The 21,420-nt window shown below is 35.9% G+C and overlaps 1 pseudogene; it reads left to right on the top strand.

Moving 5' to 3' along the window:
* The first annotated feature begins 10,144 nt into the window (after nucleotides 1–10,144).
* On the top strand, nucleotides 10,145–21,139 carry LOC114045165 (annotated as a pseudogene).
* The last annotated feature ends 281 nt before the right edge of the window (nucleotides 21,140–21,420 follow it).

Here is a 21,420-nt window from a genome sequence, read left to right on the forward strand (position 1 = left end):
CCTTGCTGATTCCAGCCCAACAACAGGTAAGCTGCCAGAACCCTACAGCCTCCAATTGCCAACATCAGAGGCCCCAGCACACAAAGCCAGTGACCAAGACCTAGGCTTCCAACACAAGAAGCTTGGGTCAGTGCACTCTGCTCCCCAGCAGGAGAGCTCAATCTCTTTAAAGGCCAGGGAATAAAGAAACACCATGAGTAAAAAGGAACGTACCATAGATTCATATTATGAGAAGAGTGAAGATCAAGACAGAAATTCTGAAGAGGACAACATTGTCAACAAACCCACATCTGCAACCTCAAAAGGGAATATGAACTGGTCTGAAGCCCAAAAAACTTTCTTAGAAGAGCTCAAGAAGGATTTTAAAAGTCAAATGAGAGAGGTAGAAGAGTCCTTAAAAAATACAATTGGCCAATTGGAAAAAAAGTACACTGAAGAAAACAAATCCCTTAAAAATCCAATTGGCCAATTGGGGAAGGAAGTACAAAATCTAATAGAAGAAAACAAATTGTTAAAAATTAGAATCGGACAAATGGAAACTAATGACTCTATGAGAGAACAAGAATCAGTCAAACAGAAACAAAAAAAAATTAAAAAAATAGATGAAAATGTAAAATACCTCATTGGTGAAACAACTGACCTGGAAAATCGATCCAGGAGAGACAATTTAAAAATTATTGGTCTACCTGAAAATCATGATGAAAAAAAGAGCCTGGACAGTATCTTTCAGGAAATCATAAAGGAAAACTGCCCTGAAGTCCTAGAACCAGAAGGTAAATAGCCATTGAAAGAATCTACCAATCACCTCCTGAAAGAGATCCCAAATTGAAAACACCAAGGAATATAATAGCCAAATTCCAAGATTACCAGGTCAAAGAGAAAATATTGCAAGTAGTTCTTAGGAGAAGTTTTATATCTCTAAATGCTTACATGAATAAAATAGAGAAAGAGGAGATCAATGAATTGGGCATATAACTAAAAAAACTAGAAAAAGAACAAATTAAAAATCCTCAATTAAACACCAAATTAGAAATACTGAAAACCAAAGGAGAGATTAATAAAATTGAAATTGAGAAAACTATTGAACTAATAAATGAAGCTAAGAGCTGGTTTTATGGAAAAAACAATAAAATAGATAAACCTTAGGTTAATTTAATTTAAAAAGAAGAAGAAAACCAAATTACTAGTATCAAGAATGAATAGGGTGAAGCTACCACCAAGGAAGAGGAAATTAAAACAACAATTAGGAACTATTTTGCCCAACTGTGTGCCAACAAATTTGACAATCTTAGTGAAATGGATACATATTTACAAAAATATAAATTGCCCAGATTTACAGAAAATACTTAAATAATACCATCTCAGAAAAAGAAATTGAACAAGCCATTGATGAACTCCCTAGGAAAAAATCTCCAGGGTCAAATGGATTTACATGTGAATTCTATCAAACATTAAAGAACAATTAATTCCAATACTATATAGACTATTTGGGAAAATAGGTGAAGAAGGAGTCTTACCAAATTCTTTTTATGATACAAATATGGTGCTGATACCTAAACCAGGAAGAGTCAAAACAGAGAAAGAAAATTATAGACCAATTTCTCTATTGAATATAGATGCAAAAATTTTAAACAAAATATTAGCAAATAGATTACAGCAACTTATCACAAGAACAATACACTATGACCAGGGAGGATTTATATCAGGAATGCAGTGCAGGTTCAATATTAGGAAAACTATCAGCATAATTCATCATATCAACACCAAAACTAACAGAAACCACATGATCATCTCAATAGATGAAGAAAAGCTTTTGACAAAATACAACACCCATTCCTACTGAAAACACTAGAGAGCATAGGTATAAATGGAGTCTTCCTTAAAATAATAAATAGCATCTATCTAAAACCTTCAGCAAGCATTATATGTAATGAGGACAAGCTAGAAGCATTTCCAATAAGATCGGGGGTGAAACAAGGATGTCCATTATCACCATTGTTGTTCAATATCGTACTGGAAACATTAGCTTTAGCAATGAGAAGAAAAAGAAATTGAAGGTATTAGAATAGGCAAAGAAGAAACAAAGCTATCACTCTTTGCAGGTGACATGATGATGTACTTAGAGAATCCTAGAGAATCAAGTAAAAAACTTCTTGAAATAATAAACAACTTCAGCAAAGTTGCAGGCTATAAAATAAACCCATATAAACCATCGACATTTCCATATATTACCAACAAAACTCAACAGCAAGAGATAGAAAGAGAAATTCCATTTAAACTTACTGTAGACATAAAATATTTACGAGTCTACCTCCCAAGATAAACCCAGGAACTCTGAACACAATTACAAAACACTTTTCACACAAATAACGTCAGATCTAAATAATTGGCAAAACATCAGTTGCTCATGGGTAGGCCATGCTAATGTAATAAAAATGACAATTCAACTTAAGCTAATTTACTTATTCAGCACCATACCAATCAAACTACCAAAAAAATTTTTTACAGAGTTAGAAAAATAATGAGATTCATTTGGAAGAGCAAAAGGTCCAGAATATCAAGGGAACTAATGAAAAGAAATGCAGGGGAAGGTGGCCTCACCATTCCAGACCTTAAATTGTATTATAAAGCAGCAATCATCAAAACTGCTTGGTACTGGCTAAGGAATAGAGTGGTGGATCAGTGGAATAGGTTAAATATACAAGACACAGTAGTCAATGACTATAGTAATCTATTATTTGATAAACCCAAAGATCCAAGCTTCTGGGATAAGAACCCACTCTTTGAAAAAAAAAACTGCTGGGAAAACTGGAAAAGAGTATGGAGGAAACTAGGCATAGGCCAAAATCTCACACCATATACCAAAATAAAGTCAAAATGGTTTCATGATTTAGATATAAAGGCTGATACTATAAGCAAACTAGGAGAGCAAGGAATAGTTTACCTGTCAGATCTATGGAGAACAGAAGAATTCATGACTAAACAGGAGATAGAGAACATTACGAGAAGCAAAATGGATAATTTTGATTACATTAAATTGAAAAGTTTTTGCACAAACAAATCCAATGCAACTAAGATTAGAAGGAAGGTAGAAAGTTGGGAAAGAATTTTTACAACCAATCTCTCTGATAAGGGCCTCATTTCTAAAATATATAGAGAATTAAATCAAATCTATAAGAATACAAGTCATTCCCCAGTTGATAAATGATCAAAGGTTATGAAAGGCAGCCCTCAAATGAAGAAATTAAAGCCATCTATAGTCGTATGAAAAATGCTCTAAATCACTATTGATTAGAGAAATGCAAATCAACACAACTCTGAGGTACCACATCACACCTATCAGATTGGCCAACATGACAAAACAGGAAAATGATAAATGTTGTAGAAGATGTGGGAAAATTGGAACACTAATACATTGTTGGTGGAGTTGTGAAATGATCCAACCATTTTGGAGAGCAATTTGGAACTATGCCCAAACGGCTATAAAAATGTGCATACCCTTTGACCCAGCAATAGCACTTCTAGGGCTATATCCCAAAGAGATCATACAAATGGGAAAAGGATCCATATGTACAAAAATTTTCATAGCAGCTCTTTTTGTGGTGGCAAAGAATTGGAAATTGAGAGGATGCCCATCAATTGGAGAATGGCTGAGAAAGTTGTGGTATCTGAATGTAATGGAATACTATTGTGCTATAAGAAATGATGAGCAGGTGGACTTCAGACAAACCTGGAAAGACTTGTATGGTCTGATGTTGAGGGAAGTGAGCAGAACCAAGAGAACGTTGTACACAATAACAGCCGAGTTGTGCAATGACTAATATTGATAAACTTAACCTTTCCCAGCAATACAAGGATTTAAGACATCGCCAAAGACCTCATGATGAAAAATGCTATTCACATCCAAAGAAAGCACTATGGAATTTGAATTGCTATTTTTTTCTCTTCTGTTGAGTTTTGTTTCCTCTTTCTGGTGGTTCCTCCTATTGGTTCTAATTTTTACTTACAACATCACTAATGTGAAAATATGCTTAATAGGAATGTATATGTATAGCCTATATCAGATTGTGCCCTGTCTTGGGGAGGGTGGTGGGGAGGAAGGGTGAGAAAAATTTTAAACTTAAAAGCATATGGAAGTGATTGTTGATAAATCAAAATAAATAAATAAATAAATAACTAGAAACAAAGTAAATGCCCATTGATTTGGGAAATGATAAAAATAATTGTGGTTCACAAACTTAATGGAATAGTAGTGTACTGTAAGAAACAATGTTATGGCTATAGAGAAGTATGGAAATACCTATAAAAATTGATGCCAAGGAAAGTAAGTAGAACTTCACTTTGTTGTTCAGTCATTTTTCAGTCATGTCCAACTCTTCATGACCACATTTGGGATTTTCTTGGCAAAGATATTATCATCATTTGCCATTTCCTTCTCTAGCTCATTTTACAAATGAAAAACTGAGGCAAACAGAGTTAAGTGACTTGCCCAGGATCACACAAGCTAGTAAGTTTCTGAGGCCAGATTAGAACTGAGAAAGATGACTTTTCCTGACTTCAGGCCTGGCACTCTATCCACTGTGCCACCTAGCTGCCCTAAGTAGAACTAGTTACAATATTCATAATGACTAGAATCTTCCCTAAGACAGCCTAACAAGTGGTCTAACAACTTTGCTGTAAATCCTCCAAGAATAAGAATGCCCTATCTCCCAAGGCTTCCCACTCCATTTTGGGATAGCTCAAATCCTAAGAAAGATTTCTGGACATCAAGCCTAGTTTCACCTCTTTTCAACTTCTACATATTGTTCTCATTTCTACCCCTACAGGCCAAGTAGAACAATTCTAATCCTTCTTCTACATAGCAGACTTTCAAGGACTTTATAGCACAATTTCAAGGACTTGAAGACGGCTATCATGTTTACCCCTCTCTTAGTTTTCTTTTGATTTAACATCCTCATTTCCTTCAATCAATCTTTATATGACATGTACTAGAGGCTCTTTACCTATCTATGATTTCCAGGTTATTAATGTACTTCCTAAACTGTGCTGCCCAGAACTGAGTAAATACTCTAAAACTGAACTAACAAGGCAGAGTACAGTGGGATTATCCGCCCTTTATTCAAGGAAGCTAATGTCAGTTCCTTCAGTTTTTTGGCTACCCTCTTGACATTATTGACTCATATTTAGGCTTGAAGTCTACTAAAAACTACAAGATCTTTTTCAAACAGCTATGTAAGCATACCTCCCCATATTGTATTTATGAACACAATTTCTTGAATCCCCGTGTGACTTTGCATTTTTCCAGGTTTCAACCTAATTTAATCATATATTTTAAGTAATTTGGAATCAATGAAACTTTAGCACTTACTGCATTCAATTCCTCATCTGTTTTCCATCCAGTACAATTTTTTTGCCATCTTTTCCAGGAAATTTTGATTGAAACATGGTTTCTATTAAATTTCATCTTATTGGATCTGCCTCAGTTTTGTACATTTTCAGATCATTTTAAATATCTTAATTCTGTTATCAAGGGTGTGAATGATTCCTCTCAGATTTGTGTCATTTACAATTTGGTAAGGATGCCCTCTATCCTTACTCCTCTACCTTTATCCTATTTCTTTATTCAACTCATTGATAAAAATGGTAAATAACATAGGCTCAAGCATGCCTCCCTAGAGTACTCGCCTTCCAAACTAACATCAAACCCATACAAACTACCCTTTGAATACAGCCACTAAACCCATTTTAAATCTAATTGTCCTATCATCTGACCATATTTCTACATATTTTCCATAAGAATATCATTAGCTCCTTTGTCTAACACTTTTCAAAAATTTTGGTAAATTATATCTAACTCCCTTACCCAGATCTACCAGTTGAGTAACAGTCAGAAAGGGGAAAAAAAGATACAAGGGCAATCTTGTGTTCTTCATGAAACCTGTTCTAGACGAAACCATGCTGGCTCATTGTGATCACTGCTTCCTTTTCTAGATGCTGAACTAGTGACATCTTTAATAATAGGGTCTAAAATTTTGCCAGGAATTCAAGTCCAGTTCACTGGTCTGTAGTTCAAAGGTTCCATTCTCTGCTTTATGAAAATCAGGACATTTCCCCTTTTTCAGTCCTAGGTACGTTTTCTGTTCTCCCTCCTCCTTCTTTTATTCCTAATGTAGCCCTAGCAATCCCATACTTTAGTTCAAGACTTAAGTATATAAAATATCTGCAGCAGGGGCCTTGAATTCATTGAGGGTAATGAGATGCTCTCTTATGACTCTAAGCTTGAGCATTAGCTCACTATTGGGCATTCTCGCTCTGTCCTTTCCAATCCAAAGGTCTTTCTTCTTGGTACAAAAAATAAAAACAGAGTAGGAATTGAGCCTTTCAGTCTTCTTTCTTTCATCCCAATGTCCCCTAGAAGCAGCCCTAGCCCTTCTTTGATTCTACTTTTTTCCCTATTATATAGCTTTAAACACACACACACACACACACACATACACACACACCCACACATTTTCATTGCATTTTAGCTTTCCTCATGAACAACAGCTCATTATGAGGTTTAGCATTCCCAGAACTATTCTTACAGCACCATGCCACAATATTATGCTCACCCTGTATTACCTGCCCTTACTTCCTTCTTCTACATATATAATTTTAAAATCAAAGTTGGTAAATGAGTTCTCTGCACATCCACTGTGACTTCTTTAAATAACTCACTAGAAAAATGACAAAATGAAAAAAATAAAATATAGATGTCTGACCCAATAAAGAGCAGATTAAAACAGTGCAATGCTTCTGAATGGTAAATATAGCATTTGTCCAATGAAAGGTGCAGGGAGAAAGGGTCATAGCCATATGTTATCTTTGGCAGCACTATAACTAAAGGCTTCTAGAGCCAATTCATTGAGCTCATGGGTGGGAGGTAAAGGTACATAAACCTCAATTAAAAAGACAAAATTTGAAAGGTCTTATTAAAATATGGGATGATGTCTTTGGATGTTGTTATAGAAAGGATTCTCAGCTATATAGGAGTTGTTATTATAGCTTCTGAGGTTCCTTGAACTCTGAGATTTATGTTTCTGTGAAAATAAAGGGAGAATGGTGGAATAAAATGACAAAGAATCATATTCACTCATGCATTCACTTATTTAACAGACATTTGAACCCTTAACATGTGTTGGCCACTGTGTTAGCCACTGGAGATACAAAGGCCAAAAGGGATGCAACCCCTGCCCTCAAGGATTCTAATTGGAATTCTCATATTCTGGAATCTAACTGGATTCTAATATTCTAATTGGAAACCATACTATGAGAGCTAGAGAGACAGAGAGACAGAGAGATAGAGAGACAGAGAGAGATGCATTATATACATTTATATATGTATGTATGTATGTACATGTGTAAATACAAAAAACTTCAGAATGGAGGGTGATAGCAACTGGGTAGAGTAGGAGAGGTTTTGAGGAGGTCAAAACATGAGTAGATCCTTGAGGGAAGCTAGGCATTCTAAGAAGTGAAGGTGATAAGAGATTCTAAGGCATGGTGGATAGTCTGTGCAAAGGCATGGAGACAGGAGATGAAATGTATGGAGAATCTCAATGTGAAAGGCTCATGAGTGACATACTGAGATGGCACACTCTCTGCATCATGGATAGGGCAGTTGATTACTCACAGGCATGTAAGCATGCTATTCCCCAGCCCCACAATTAAATCAGCAAGCACAAATGTGGATCTACAATGGGATGCATACTCCAAATAAGATTCTAGACCTTTGGGTCTCTGACTGTATCTGATTATAGTTGCTGTTCACAGGCACTGAGTGGGAAGTGGCCTTTGGGACACTCAGTCAGTGAGTGCACTAGACTGCTACTCCCCTTACTGACCACAAGGGAATTGTAATTAGGAAAGTTTGCTAATCTTGCATATGTAGATTAGATGAAGTTTGTTAAACTGATTTTGATCAGTTGAGTCTTTCATTCCTTGCTGACTAAACCATTTTTGTATATGAAGGAACTTCCTGGTATATAGGCAAATCGCTCAGTGGTCAAACACGGGTCTAGCAATAGGCCAGTCTTCACCAGTTTAGCTGGAAAGAAGGGAAATCATGTTTAAGAAACCTATAAAGGGAGGCTAGATCCATAATGTAAAGAATTTTAAAGGCCACACAGAAGAGGTTATATTTTATCTTATTTGGAATGGGGTGGCATTGGAGTTTCATGAAAACCACATGATGAATGAATGAAATGGTCAGAACCCTGCTTTAACAACATCAATTTGGTAGTTACGTTGAGAATGGATTGAAGAAGGGAGTCACTATAGAGGGGTGACCAATTAAGAGGCTATTGCAACAGTCCAGGTGAAAGGTAATGAGGGCATGAACTAGGGTAATGGCCATGAAATTGGAAAGAAGATAATGTGTGAGAGACAGTGTGGAGATGAAATCAAAAAGATTTACTAACTAATCAGAAATGAGGGAGAGATAGAGGAAAGAATTGCAGATGATGTTGAGGTTGTAGATATTTTTAAAACTCTCTGGAATAGTGGAAATGGGAAGACTTAGATGATAAAATGAGGTAGGAAAGCTGGAGTTCAAGAAGAAATTGAGACTGAGGATATTTTGTCAGAAGCTAATACTCATGGCTGTGGAATTGTTTTCACTTTGGTGGGAGTAGTAAAAGAGTAAACATATAAGTAGCAGGATTATAAATCTTTTTTTATTTGATCCATGGCATTGCAAAAGTGTGACTGTTCCATCATTCTTCTGGATGTGCAAGAAAGAAGGCCCTAGTAATTTGAAGGACACTCTGGAGCAACCCAAGAAGAATCAAAATGAAGGAAAAAGAGAGAGGGAAGGTGCTCTCCACACTCCATACTCTCTCTAGATTCAAGAGGAAGTACTGAATAGACAAAAGTTACACTTCCCTTTTTTGAAACAGAGAGAGGACACAGACAATAAAAGCTGAAAATGGATTTGTTTTACAAGTTACAAGGTGATGAGGAGGGCATAATTGTTGGCAAGATGACATTCTGACATAAATTTCTCCAACCTAATATCTTAAAAAGATAAAGGAATTCAATGTCAAACGTAAGGTAACTCCAACTGAAAACGAAAGATAAAACAAGCCTAATGAAATAATATCAGACAATTAAAATACGTAGAGGTCTTACTCAGGATCCATACACCTGTTCCATCCCATGTCCTGGGCAATTTAATAGACTAATAAAAGGAGGAAATGGCAGCATAGAGCTGGCTAGAGGGAAGCCTTTGTGGCTTTCATACCTGAGAGAAAGAGATTAGAACTATTTTGGGTTTTCTCCTCTAGGAGGTTTTCTGGACAGTGAAGCAGTCAGGTTCCTACCATGTTCCTATCATAGTTCCTACCATGAGAAGACAGAGGATGGCCAGCTTCAGGGATATATGCATCACTGGTAAAATAAAAAAGGGGTGGGGGAAGAGGGAAGAGGAAATCTGGAAACAGGCAAGGAGGGATTGAAGAAAAAGATGAAAGACAAAAAGTCCAAGGGAGAAAAGCTCGCTATAAATCAAATTTCTAAGCATATAATTCAACATTGAGATTCATAAAGACAGAAGAGAAAATGAGAATAAAATCAAATATAGGTCATAATACATTGAACAAGTTATATATTATTATGTAAAATGAATTTTCAAATCCCTGGTGAAAATGATAATTTTTGAACTTCTTAAAGATGTAGAGACAACAGCAAGAAACTCCAAATAGTGTAAAAGAAAAATAAAACTTTTAAAAAGAAGATATTAGGATGGAAATGAAGACATAAATTAAATCTCTCAATGTAGAATTAAAGAAAAAGCAATGAAGCAGATAAACTTAAAAAAAGATGGAAAAATCTCTTTAGACAAGTCCATTTTTAAATAGCATGGTAGATTCAGAACTCAACTAAAAATGCAGAAGTGGAAGAAAATTTGAGAAAAAAAGCAAAGTACAATAATTTTTAATATTATATTTTGATTAATAAAAATCTACTTTCTTGTTTCTCTCCTTTCCATGTCACCTCTTCCAATCCACTGGGGAAAAGAGAGAAACAAAATCCTTTAAAAAACATGCATAGCTCTCCCTAGGTGTCCTCATGCGAGTGACATCGTCTTTAAATTCCACGTGGCAATCCCTGAAGCACCTTCGAGATGCCCAAGGAAGACAGGGCTACCTGGAAATCCAATTACTTCCTCAAGATCATCCAACTTTTGGATGATTATCCAAAATGCTTCATTGTGGGAGCAGACAATGTGGGCTCCAAGCAGATGCAGCAGATCTGGATGTCCCTCCATGGGAAGGCCACAGTTTTGATGGGAAAAAACACCATGATGCGCAAAGCCATTCGTGGACATCTGGAGAACAACCCTGCCCTGGAGAAACTGCTGCCTCATATTTGGGGAAATGTGGGCTTTGTGGTCACCAAGGAAGATCTGATGGAGATTAGAAACATGCTTCTGGCCAATAAGGTGCCAGCTGCTGCCCGTGCCGGTGCCATCGCCCCCATGTGATGTCACCATGCCAGCCCAGAACACTGGTCTGGGTCCCAAGAAGACCTGCTTCTTCCAGGCTCTGGAAGGGGCACCATTGAAATCTTGAGTGATGTGCAGCTGATTAAGACTGGAGACAAAATGGGCGCCAGAGAGGCCACCTTGTTGAACATGCTGAACATCTCCTCCTTCTCTTTTGGGCTGATAATTCAGCAAGTGTTTGACAATGGCAGCATGTACAACCCTGAAGTGCTGGACATCACGGAGGAGACTTTGCACCTTCAATTCTTAGAGAGTGTCCGAAACATTGCCAGCGTCTGTGTGCAGATTGACTACCCTACTGTTGCATCAGTACCCCAGTTGATCATCAATGGGTACAAGCGGGTCTTGGCTGTAAGAGACTGAGACTGTGGAGACTGAGTACACCTTCCCACTTGCTGAAAAGGTGAAGACTTTCCCAGCCAACTCTTTGGCATTTAAAGGGAAACCAAGGAAGAATTGGAGGATTCTGATGAAGATACGGGATTTGGTCTATTTGATTAGCCAACAGGAAACAACTATTTCAGCCAGTTTATTTGTGAAACAAAGAAATAAAAGTGCTCATTTATCTCTGAAAAAAAAACATGCATAATTAAGCAAAACAAATTCCCACATTGGCTATGTCTAGAAAATATATGTCTTATTTTGCATACTGAGTCTATCACCTCTCTGTCAGGATGTTAGTTACAAGCTTCCTCATGGGTCCGCTAGAATCATGTTTGGCCAAAGCATTGATTAAAGTTCTTACATCTTTCAAAGTTATTTGTCTTTACAATGTTGTTATGGCATAAATTGTTGTGCTGGTTCTGCTTACTTCAATCTGCATCAGTTAATACAAGTTTTATAGGTTTCTCTGAAACTATCATCTTTGTCATTTTTTTACAACACTATTTTATTCCATTACTTTTATATACCATAATTTGGTCATTGATCCCTTGATTTCTAATTCTTTGAAAAAAAAACTACTATAAATATTATTGCATGTATGTATTCTTTTCCTCTTTGATCTATTTGCATTATAGGCTTAGTACCAATATAGCTAGGTGAAAGACTATGCATAGTTTATTGACTTTAGGGGCATAGTTCCAAATTGCTTTACAGAAGCAGGACTAGTTTGTTGTTGTTGTTGTTCAGTCACTTCAGTTGTGTCTGACTCTTCCTGACCCCTTTGGGGGATTTCTTGGCAGATACTGCGGTGGTTTGCCATTCCCTCTCCAGCTCATTTTTTTTGGATGAGGGGACTGAGGCAAATAGGGTTGAGTGACTTGCCCAGGGTCACATGCCTGGTGTGAGGCTGAATTTGGACTGATGAGCATGAATCTTCCCAGCTCCAGGCCTGGTACTTTATCCATGGCACCACCAGAACTAGCCTACCTCATCACAATAGGATCATATAATTGACAATTTTTTTCTAATGTTGTATTCAATTAATTTCAAAGCAAAGCATATAGCCTTTTTAAGAAAAAGGTCCTTGGTTCATACTTGGTCATGATGGATTATTTATTATCATATGTAGCTAAAAGAATATTGATACAATATCACAGAAATAAAATATTTCATTGTCAAAAAAAAAAACCCCTGCTTTCCAGAATAACTATTCCAATTTATACGTCCATCAACAATGCCTGGTTTCCCACAATTGCTCTCAACATTCGTCATTTTCATTTCATCAGCTTTGCTGATCTGCCAATCTGGGTAGGAGGTTAAATTTCAGAGTTGATTCAATTTGTATTTCTATAATTATTAGTTATTTGGAGTATTTTAATATGGAAATTAATAGTTTGGGTTGCCTTCTCAGAAAACTAAATATTCAGATCCTTTGACCGTTTATCAATTGGGGAATGGTTCTTATTGTAATGAATTTGAGTCAATTCCCATATATCTTAAAAATGAGATATTTATCAGAGAAATTTGCTCCAAAGTAATTTTCCCCAGTTACTTGCTTCATTTTGTTTGTGCAAAAATGTTTTTTAAGAAAATATAATCAAAAGTTTTATCTTATGTTATTCTCTCAATCATTTCTTTGGTCACAAATTCTCCTCATGCCCATATATATGAATGGTAATTTCTTTATTACTCTTCCAAATAACAAAATAGTTTTGAAAAAAAAAACCACGAATTCTATGTAAATCAAAGTGACTGATCTTGAAGGCAGTATGCACAAAGATAACTTGTGGATCACATTTCTCCTAGAATTAAACAGTAAATAAAAAACAGGAATGTCATACTTCAAAAAGTAATAGTATGAAATTGCCCGTTTGAAAACACATAAGAAAGTTCTCATTGATTAAATCCAGAGATCTCCACCAAAAAAAATGCTTAAAACTCCAAGACATGTACAAGTTAAATTTCAGAATTTTAGTACCAATCATTTTCAAGTATGCAGAAGAAAGGATTTCATCGACAAAGGAATATCAATTCAAATGCATTGGAATTACTCCAAGGACATTAAACAAAATCATATAAAAGTGGAGTAGTATATTCATAAAGCAAAAGATCTTAAATCACAACCCATCATATTATGCCCTGAAAAGATAGCCAAATAAAATTAGTGAAAATGACAAAGTAATGACAATGACAAAATTATTACAAAAATGAGAAAGAGAATAAAAATGAGTTCAAAAGAAACAAATGGAGGACAGCTAGGTGGCATAGTGGATAGAGTTCTGGCCTTAGAGTCAGGAAGACCTGAGTTCAAATCTGGTCTCAGACACTTGACACTTACTAGTTGTGTGACCCTGGGCAAGTCACTTAACCCCATTACCTAGCAAAAGAACAAAAAATAAAGCAAACAAACAAAAAAAGAAACAAGTGGAGGCAATATAAACCTAAGCAGTATATTAAATGTGAATGGATTAAATAATTCAATAAAAAGAGGTTGGCAGAATGGTTGGGAAAAAAAAACATTTTTTTTCTGAATAAAGATACCTAACAATAAAAATCCATAGTGAAAATGAAAAATGAAAATCAAAGTGCAAAAAAAAAAAAACTTACTGGCATCAGATAAGTAAAAAAAAATTAAACAGCAGTTTGAAACATGTTATAAGAAAAAACAGCAGTAAAATTTCTCAATATAGAGGTAAACATGAAAAATACATTGGGCTCTACTATAGATGATGAAATAATATTATTACTAACTATAAACATGAAATAGCATAGCATGTAAAGGAAAAGTTACCTGTTTACAAAAAAGATGCAGTAACATAATAAGTGTTGGAGATTTTAATCTTCCTCTTTTAGAGCTGAAAAAAAATCTAGCAGAAAAATATTGAGGAAATTAGAGAAGAAATTGAGAAAATTGAGCTCAAAGATTTATGGCATCTCCTGAATGGGAACATGAAATAAATAATTCTCAGTATCACACAGTTCCTTTCTGAAAACCTATCATGTTAAGACAGAGAGAAATCATTAATAAATGTAAAGGACAGGCATATTAAACAGCTTCATTATACAGCATAACAAAAAAAAATAATAATTAATCTAAAATCTAGACAACAAAATCACATGATGCTGACCCAAATGGAAACTTAATGGCTTTATGAATGATTCATGAGAATTCCAAGATCAAATCATAGAAACAAATAATAATTATATGAAAGAAAATTATAAGGATGATACCACACACCAAAATCTTTGAAACACAGCTATATTAGACATTAGGCAAAAAAAAAAATGTATCTCAGAAAACATACATTATCAAAATAGAAAATCATGGGTTTAATGAATGGAGCATTTGAGTAAAAAAAAAAACGAGTCAATAGATAACAAACCCAAAATTAGGACAAAAAAAGAAATCTTAAAAATTAGAGGAGAAAGATCTAAAATAAAAAGACTGTTAAATGATAAGCCTAAAATGTAGTTTTTTCAAAGAACTAGCAAAATGGGTTGTATTTATTAACTTTTTTATCATATTAAAAAATAGCCCATATCACTGTTGAACTTTAGCAAAGGCTTTATCTGTATCTTTGAACACAGACATGGTTTGGAGAGTATTTGTTCTTAATGTGATTGATTATACTTGTTTTCTAATATTGAACTATGCCATTTTTCTTATTTTCTGCAGTAGACAATTTTAGCTAGGATTTTATTTAGAATGTTTTCTTCTTTGATCTTTAGTGAAATTGGACCATAGTTGTCTTTCTTTGCTTTATCATTCCCTGGATTAGGCATTAGTACTATATTTGCCTCATAAAAGGAATTTGATAGAGTATGTTCTCTCTCAATTTTTGAGGATAATGTATATATCCTTCTAATATTTCCTGGAATTCACCTGTAAATCTTTGTCAACCATTGTCCCATCATCACTACTTTCCCACCTTTGGTAGTTAATAGTTTATTCAATTACATTTTCTATGATTTGGTCGTTTAAGATGTCTACTTCATATTCTCCTGATTTATGTATTTTAGATTTTTGAAAGCAGTCCTTCATTTCTTTGAAATTCTAAGCTTTGCTAGCATATAATTGTGTGAAATACATTCTTTATTCCTTCTTTGTTGTGATCTCACATTGTTCATTTTTTATTAAGTAATTTGATTTCATTCCCCTTCTTCAATCAAGTTAGCTTAAGGTTTATTGATTCTCTTGGTCTTTTTAAAAACAGACAGGAGAAAAAAATTAAATACATAAACAATAGCAAAGGGTAGATGAAACTATCCCTGTTTGCAGATAACATGATGCTGAACTGAGAATGAAGAGAATCAGCAAACACACACACACACACACACACATATACACACACCCTTAAATGATACAATTAATAACTTCAAAGAGACAACATGGAGTAGTAGACAGCTGGTTTTGAAAATACCTGGTTCAGATTTTTTCCACTGGGGATGTATAGGGAACTCACTTAACCTCTAAGTGTCCCCAGGGAATTCTTAAAGGCTTTAAGAAATATCTATCTGCTTTGGTAGAAGAATTTCCTCACCAGGACATCTTTACAGAAATGAAATTGCAGATTTGGCCCAACAAGAATGAAAAGCAGCAGAATACAAAATAAGTCAGTAAAAAATCAGCATCATTTTTTATTAGTCAATTAACAAGCATTTATTAAATGTCAATGACTGAACTAAGCACTAGAAATATAAGCAAAGGCAAAAACAGATCCTATTTCTAGGAGGAAATGCACAAAATGAATAAATGTCCTATCTTGTAGTCTAATATCAAAGGGTTATTTTATAGAATTAGTACAAATTATAACAAAATTCATTTGAAGGAATAAAAGGCCAAACAAGGGAGCAATAAACAGATTGTGTGCACAAGAACCAGTAGTGTTTGATAAACTCCAGGTGCTGAAGTAAAGATTCACAATTCAAAAAAAAAAAAATACTGAGAAAATTGGAATTAAGCCTACCACACACACAAAAAAAAGCTTTAGACTAACATCTCATGCTATATAACACCATGAGTTACAAATGGATCCATGACAAAGATACTATCTTGGTTAGGTTATATTATAAACAAATTACAAGAAAAGTGAAGGAAATATCTTTCATAAATAAGAAAGAAGAAGAAGAGTTCTTGACCAAACAAGGGATAAAGATTATCATAAAAATAAAATGGAAAATTCTAATGACATAAAATTGAAAAGTCTTCTTTACACAAATAAAATAAATTCAGTTAGAATAAGAAGGAGAAACATGTAGGCAGCAAATTTTTTCTGATAAATCTCTACAATCCAAAGCTACATAGTGAATTGACAAAAATATAGAAGCGCAAGATGCATTTCTGAATATATAAATATCAAAGGACAGGAACAGCTTTCAAAAGAAGATATTCAAGCTATCAACAACCATATAAAATTCTCCAAATTAATAATGAAAAGAGAAATATAAATTATTACAACTCTGAGGTTCTACCTCATTCCCATCAGATTGGTAATGGTTTAAAAAGTGGAAAATGGTAATGATTAGAGAAGTTATGGGAGGTCATACATCCAAATGTTCTGTGAATTGACTCAAATGTTCTGTAAAATAATTTATAACTAAACACAAAAAGGCATTAAATTCTGAATACCTTTTGAACTAGCAAGATGACTGCTAGACATAAACCCCAAAGAGAAAGAAAGAGGTTAAAGACTTATATATACAAAGATATTTGTACCAGTACTTTTTTAATGTAGGAAAGACCTGGGAACAAGGTAGATGCCTATCAAATGAGGAAAACATATCGCATTCAGATAAGGAATGTCATTTAAACTTAGGAGAATCTGTGTGAACTGATCAGAATCAGAACAATTTATACAACTACAATAGTATAGAGGAAACCAAGTTTGAAAGACTTGATGACATTTATCAAAGTGATTCTCTTGGTGGAGTGCAGTCAGATCAAGAATATGGACAGATCACTTAGCTCCTGGCCTTTCTAGACTCCAGAACCTGGTTTGGGTTTAAGTTAACACACCTGCAGACACAACCTTGGGTGGATAAACTGTTGTTGGCCCCACGCCCTGTCATAACTAAAAGGTTCTGCAAGTTCAGAATGAAAACTGCTTTTTTTTCCCCCCCTGGAGCTGAGTCTGCCGTCCCTCTGGGTCAGAGGGACAGTGCTACCTATAGTTCTGACTCTGGCGTTGTCTGAGATCCCCACTCTGAAATTATCAAAGATAATCTGAGATCCTCCTCCCCTCCCTGGAAGCAGAGTGATAGTCCTGCAAACTGTTTCTGTTCTGTTCCTAGAGTCTGGCTCCATCGACCCAACCCACCCCTACTGCACCATTCCTGTCCTGGATTGAATTTGTGATGTGGTGCTATAACGATGGCCTCTTGTGGTTTCTTCTTAGATTTCCCCATCACCGCTTGATCTGACACTTTTCTTTGATTTTTGTCGGCGTAGTTTTGAAGGGAGCTGGGCTCTATTGCTTTATCCTACTCCATCCTCTTGGTGGTCTCTAGTTAGTCCCCTCGTATCAGTGAGGACCTTCTGATATACATATTATATATAACATAATGATCTTTTAAAATTAGAAAGAAAAACTATTTTATCACAGTGACTTTCAGCTCCCTTTTGTGATTGTGGTAGAATAGTACAGGGGCAGTGGGTCTAAGGATCACTGGTTTTAGACCTTCTAGGAACATCAAACTAGTTGTTTATACTCTAAATGTGGGATCCTTGTCCAGTGACCAATAAGTGTATATACTACTTGAGGAACTTAATTTCATTAATCTTGACATTTTGCTTTAAACAGAACCAGAAAGCAAAAAGATACTCCATCTAAATGAAAGGATAGCTTGGAGGTTCTCACTATAGTAAAATAGAGAAGTTGGTTTTCTTCAACATTCTAGGGCAAAATAAATTAGATTAGATGATTAGATTTGATTAAATTAAATTTTTTGTTATTATTGTCATGTGTGACTCTTCATGACTCCATTTAGGGTTTTCTTGGCAAAGACACTGGAGTAGCTTTCCATTTCCTCCTCCAGATCATTTTACATATGAGGAAACTAAGGTAAACAGGGTTAAGTGACTTGTCCAGGGTCAGACAGGGTCTGATTTGAACTCAGGTCTTCCTGATTCCAAGCCCATTACTCAATGCACTTTGTCACTTAGCAGCCTATGAAAATTAAAAACTAAATTAGATTATTAGATTAAGCCTTTATCAAGCCCTTATTATATGCCTGATACAGTGTGGAAGCAATGAAAATTCAATTGAAATCGAAAGCAAATAATTAAATAATAAAATGCCCTCAAGGAGTCTACATCCTAATGGGGTTAAACAACACATAAAAGTGAACAGGAAAATGGAAGTTTAAAAGGGGAGATAGCTCAGAGGCAAGGTGAAAAAATAATTTGGAGATCTGAAGGCTAAGTCTGATCAGAACTGAGAATGGAGGGCCTAAGCACTTTCTCAAAGAGATTACAGGGTAGAATTCACCAATCAGAGCAAGAAGGCACAAGAATGTAGGAATTGCACTTGTGAAAGGGCCACTGAGGCAGAAGTAGAAAAGTCTAACCTGGGCAGTGCTTTAGAAGAAAATAAAAATTCTAGTTTAAATGAAGGAAGTTAAAGGTTTGTTGGCAATACTAAAGACTCACAACTATATATTATGAACACTTCCCTTGAGACAGGAGTCAGGGGACACAGAACAGGTGTGTATCAAATAGCTTTACAAAACTAACATTAACTAGATTTTTAAAAATAGGAAACTGCTGATTGACAATGTGGGAACCAATTCTAAATCTGTGCATAGACAGATCATGAGTGTGTTAGAACAAAGAATAAAATAAATATCAAATGAGAAGAATAAGAAGAAACCAAACAAAATAATAATACCTAATATTTACATGGCATTTACTATGTGCCAGGCATTGTACTTATCTTTACGATTATTGCCGTATTTGATCCTCACAACAACCTCAAAAGATAGATGCCATTATCATCTCCACTTCACAGCTGAGAAAACTTAAGCAAGCAGAGGTTAAGTGACTTGCCCAGGATCACACAGTTAATAAGTGTCTGAGGAAGGATTTGACCTCAAGGTCTTCCTGATTCCAGGCCCAATAACCTATCTACTGCACCATTTAGCCACCCCCAATTACACCCTGACCTATTTAAATGAACTGTTGTTAACAAATTGTAGAAGACAAAAATAACAGACCTCAACACAGACTATTTACCATTTCCTACAGAAGTTTAACCAATGTAAATTAATAAGTAAAAGAAACTTTAAAAAAAATCATAGAAATCTCCTTAGCCATTAGTCAGTTAAATGGCACTTATTAAAAGTACTTATCACGTTCTAGGCACTGTACCAAGTGCTGAGGAGACTAAGAGAAGCAAAAAGATGCTTTGAAGAAGCTTACCTTGTTAATGGGTTTGTATGGTAGCCAAAATTAATGAAGTTTTAGATTATAAACTTATTTGTGATCTGGCAATCAATTATTTTAGGCAGTTAAGTGAGGCACCTAGCACTCTATACATGCCTGAAGTCAAAAAGACTTGAATTCAAATCAAGCCTTAGATTCCAACTAGCTGTATGACCCCAGGCAAGTCACTTAACCCTCTTTGCCTCAGTTCCCTCATCAGTAAAATGAGCTGGAGAAGGAAATGGCAAACCATTCCAGTATCCTTGCCAAGAAAACCCCAAATGAAGGAGGTCACAAAGAGTTGTACATGACTGAACAACTACAATCAGTTATCCACTTATTAAATGCCTTCTTTGTGTCAATCACTGTGCTAGAAATTCACTGAATGGGTGTTGCCTCACTCAAAGTGAGAACCTGAAAAGACCTTACTTAAAAGGGCCAGAGTCTTCCATTGCATCCTGAGCTGTCTCCAGTCATCCTGATGAATATCTGGCCACTGGACCCAGATGGCTCTGGAGGAGAAAGTGAGGCTGGTGACCTTGCACAGCCCTCACTCACTCAAAACAAAGTCAGTTGCAAGTCATGTCATCATCTCCCTGATGTCATTGTGCTCTTCAAGAACAAAGGACAAATACAACAACCTCCTGATAATATAAGGATAAATATAAAGTTCTCCACCTTCTACCTATACTACAATGAGAAGCAACATGTGCGTATTGAAATATATACAAAAATCTATTCAAAATAAATATAAAAAATCTATTATTTCATAAAAGTAAGAAGCAGCAGGGGAAAACAAGTATGTAGAAAGCTCCATCAAGAGACCCAACTAACAAAACCTCCTGAGAGCATTGAAAGATACAAATTAAAAGAACATAAAAAAATTTTAAAGGGAAAACATCTTTAAAAATCACTATAACAAACTTTCTTTGCTCCACTAAGGACAGTGGAGACCCATTTGAACTCTATCATCACAGTCACCAATGTGCTATATGAGGAAGTAGAAATGATGCTAGAGAAAATTAAGAAAGAAAACAGCTAAATTGGACCAAGTCTATGCAGTAGCAGTTTATGCTGGAGGCAACAACATTTTAAAAACATTGAAGGATTAATTTTCTTCTGTATTTTTTGTCTCCTTTACCAAACTGTTGACTCTTTCTTCATGATTTTCTTGCATCATTCTCATTTCTCTTCCCAATTTTTCTTCTACCTTGCTTACGTGATTTTCAAAATCCTTTTTGAGTTCTTCCATGGTCTGAGACCAATTCATATTTTTTCTTGGAAGCTTTGGATGTAGGAGCTTTGACTTTATTGTCTTCTTCTGAGTGTGTGTTTTAATCTTCCTTGTCACCATAATAACATTCTATAGTCAGTTTTTTTTTTCCCATCGTTTGCTCATTTTCTTAGCCTATTACTTGACTTTTAACTTTGTTGAAGCAGGTTCTGCTTCCAGGGTGGAGGGCACACTGTCCCAAGCTTTAGGGGTTTTGTGCAACTGTTTTCAGAGATAGGGGCCTGTAAGTTTTCGGTTCTTCTATGGTGGTATGATCGAAGGAGAGGCGTTTATTACTCTCCTGACCCGTGCTCTGGTCTGTGAGCAACCACAAGCACCCTTTTCTGTTCTGGAACAATGGGGATGGTCCCCTCTCCACGGTGGCTGCAAGCTCTGCTGTACTAGTGCTCCTCTTTGCTCTGCGAGTGCCACCAAGGACTGTGACTGGGATGCAAGTTTGGGCAAAGCAATGAAGTCCTATCTCAGTGCCAGCAAAAAGACCTCTGTCATCTCCTTCTGACCAGTTATTCTATGCCTCCCATCCCTCACCACTGGTGGACTGAGGGCTTGGAAAGCTGCCACTGCTGATTTACTCGCTCCCAAGGAAAGCCTGTTCCTGGTTTGCTGGGGTTGGAGCTGTGCACAGCCTGCACTGGGTTGTACTTCTCTCTCCCCCTGGCGTAACAGACCTTTCCTGCTGACCTTCTAAGTTGTCTTTGGCTTCCGTGGGCTGAGAGTTCTGGAAACCGCCGCTGCTGCCAGTGATTCAGTTGCCCTGAGGCCTGTTCCGGGTTTGCTGGG

The sequence above is a fragment of the Vombatus ursinus genome, unplaced genomic scaffold (genome assembly GCF_900497805.2).
Source record: "Vombatus ursinus unplaced genomic scaffold, bare-nosed wombat genome assembly UNPS02014778.1, whole genome shotgun sequence".
Lineage (NCBI taxonomy): Eukaryota > Metazoa > Chordata > Mammalia > Diprotodontia > Vombatidae > Vombatus > Vombatus ursinus.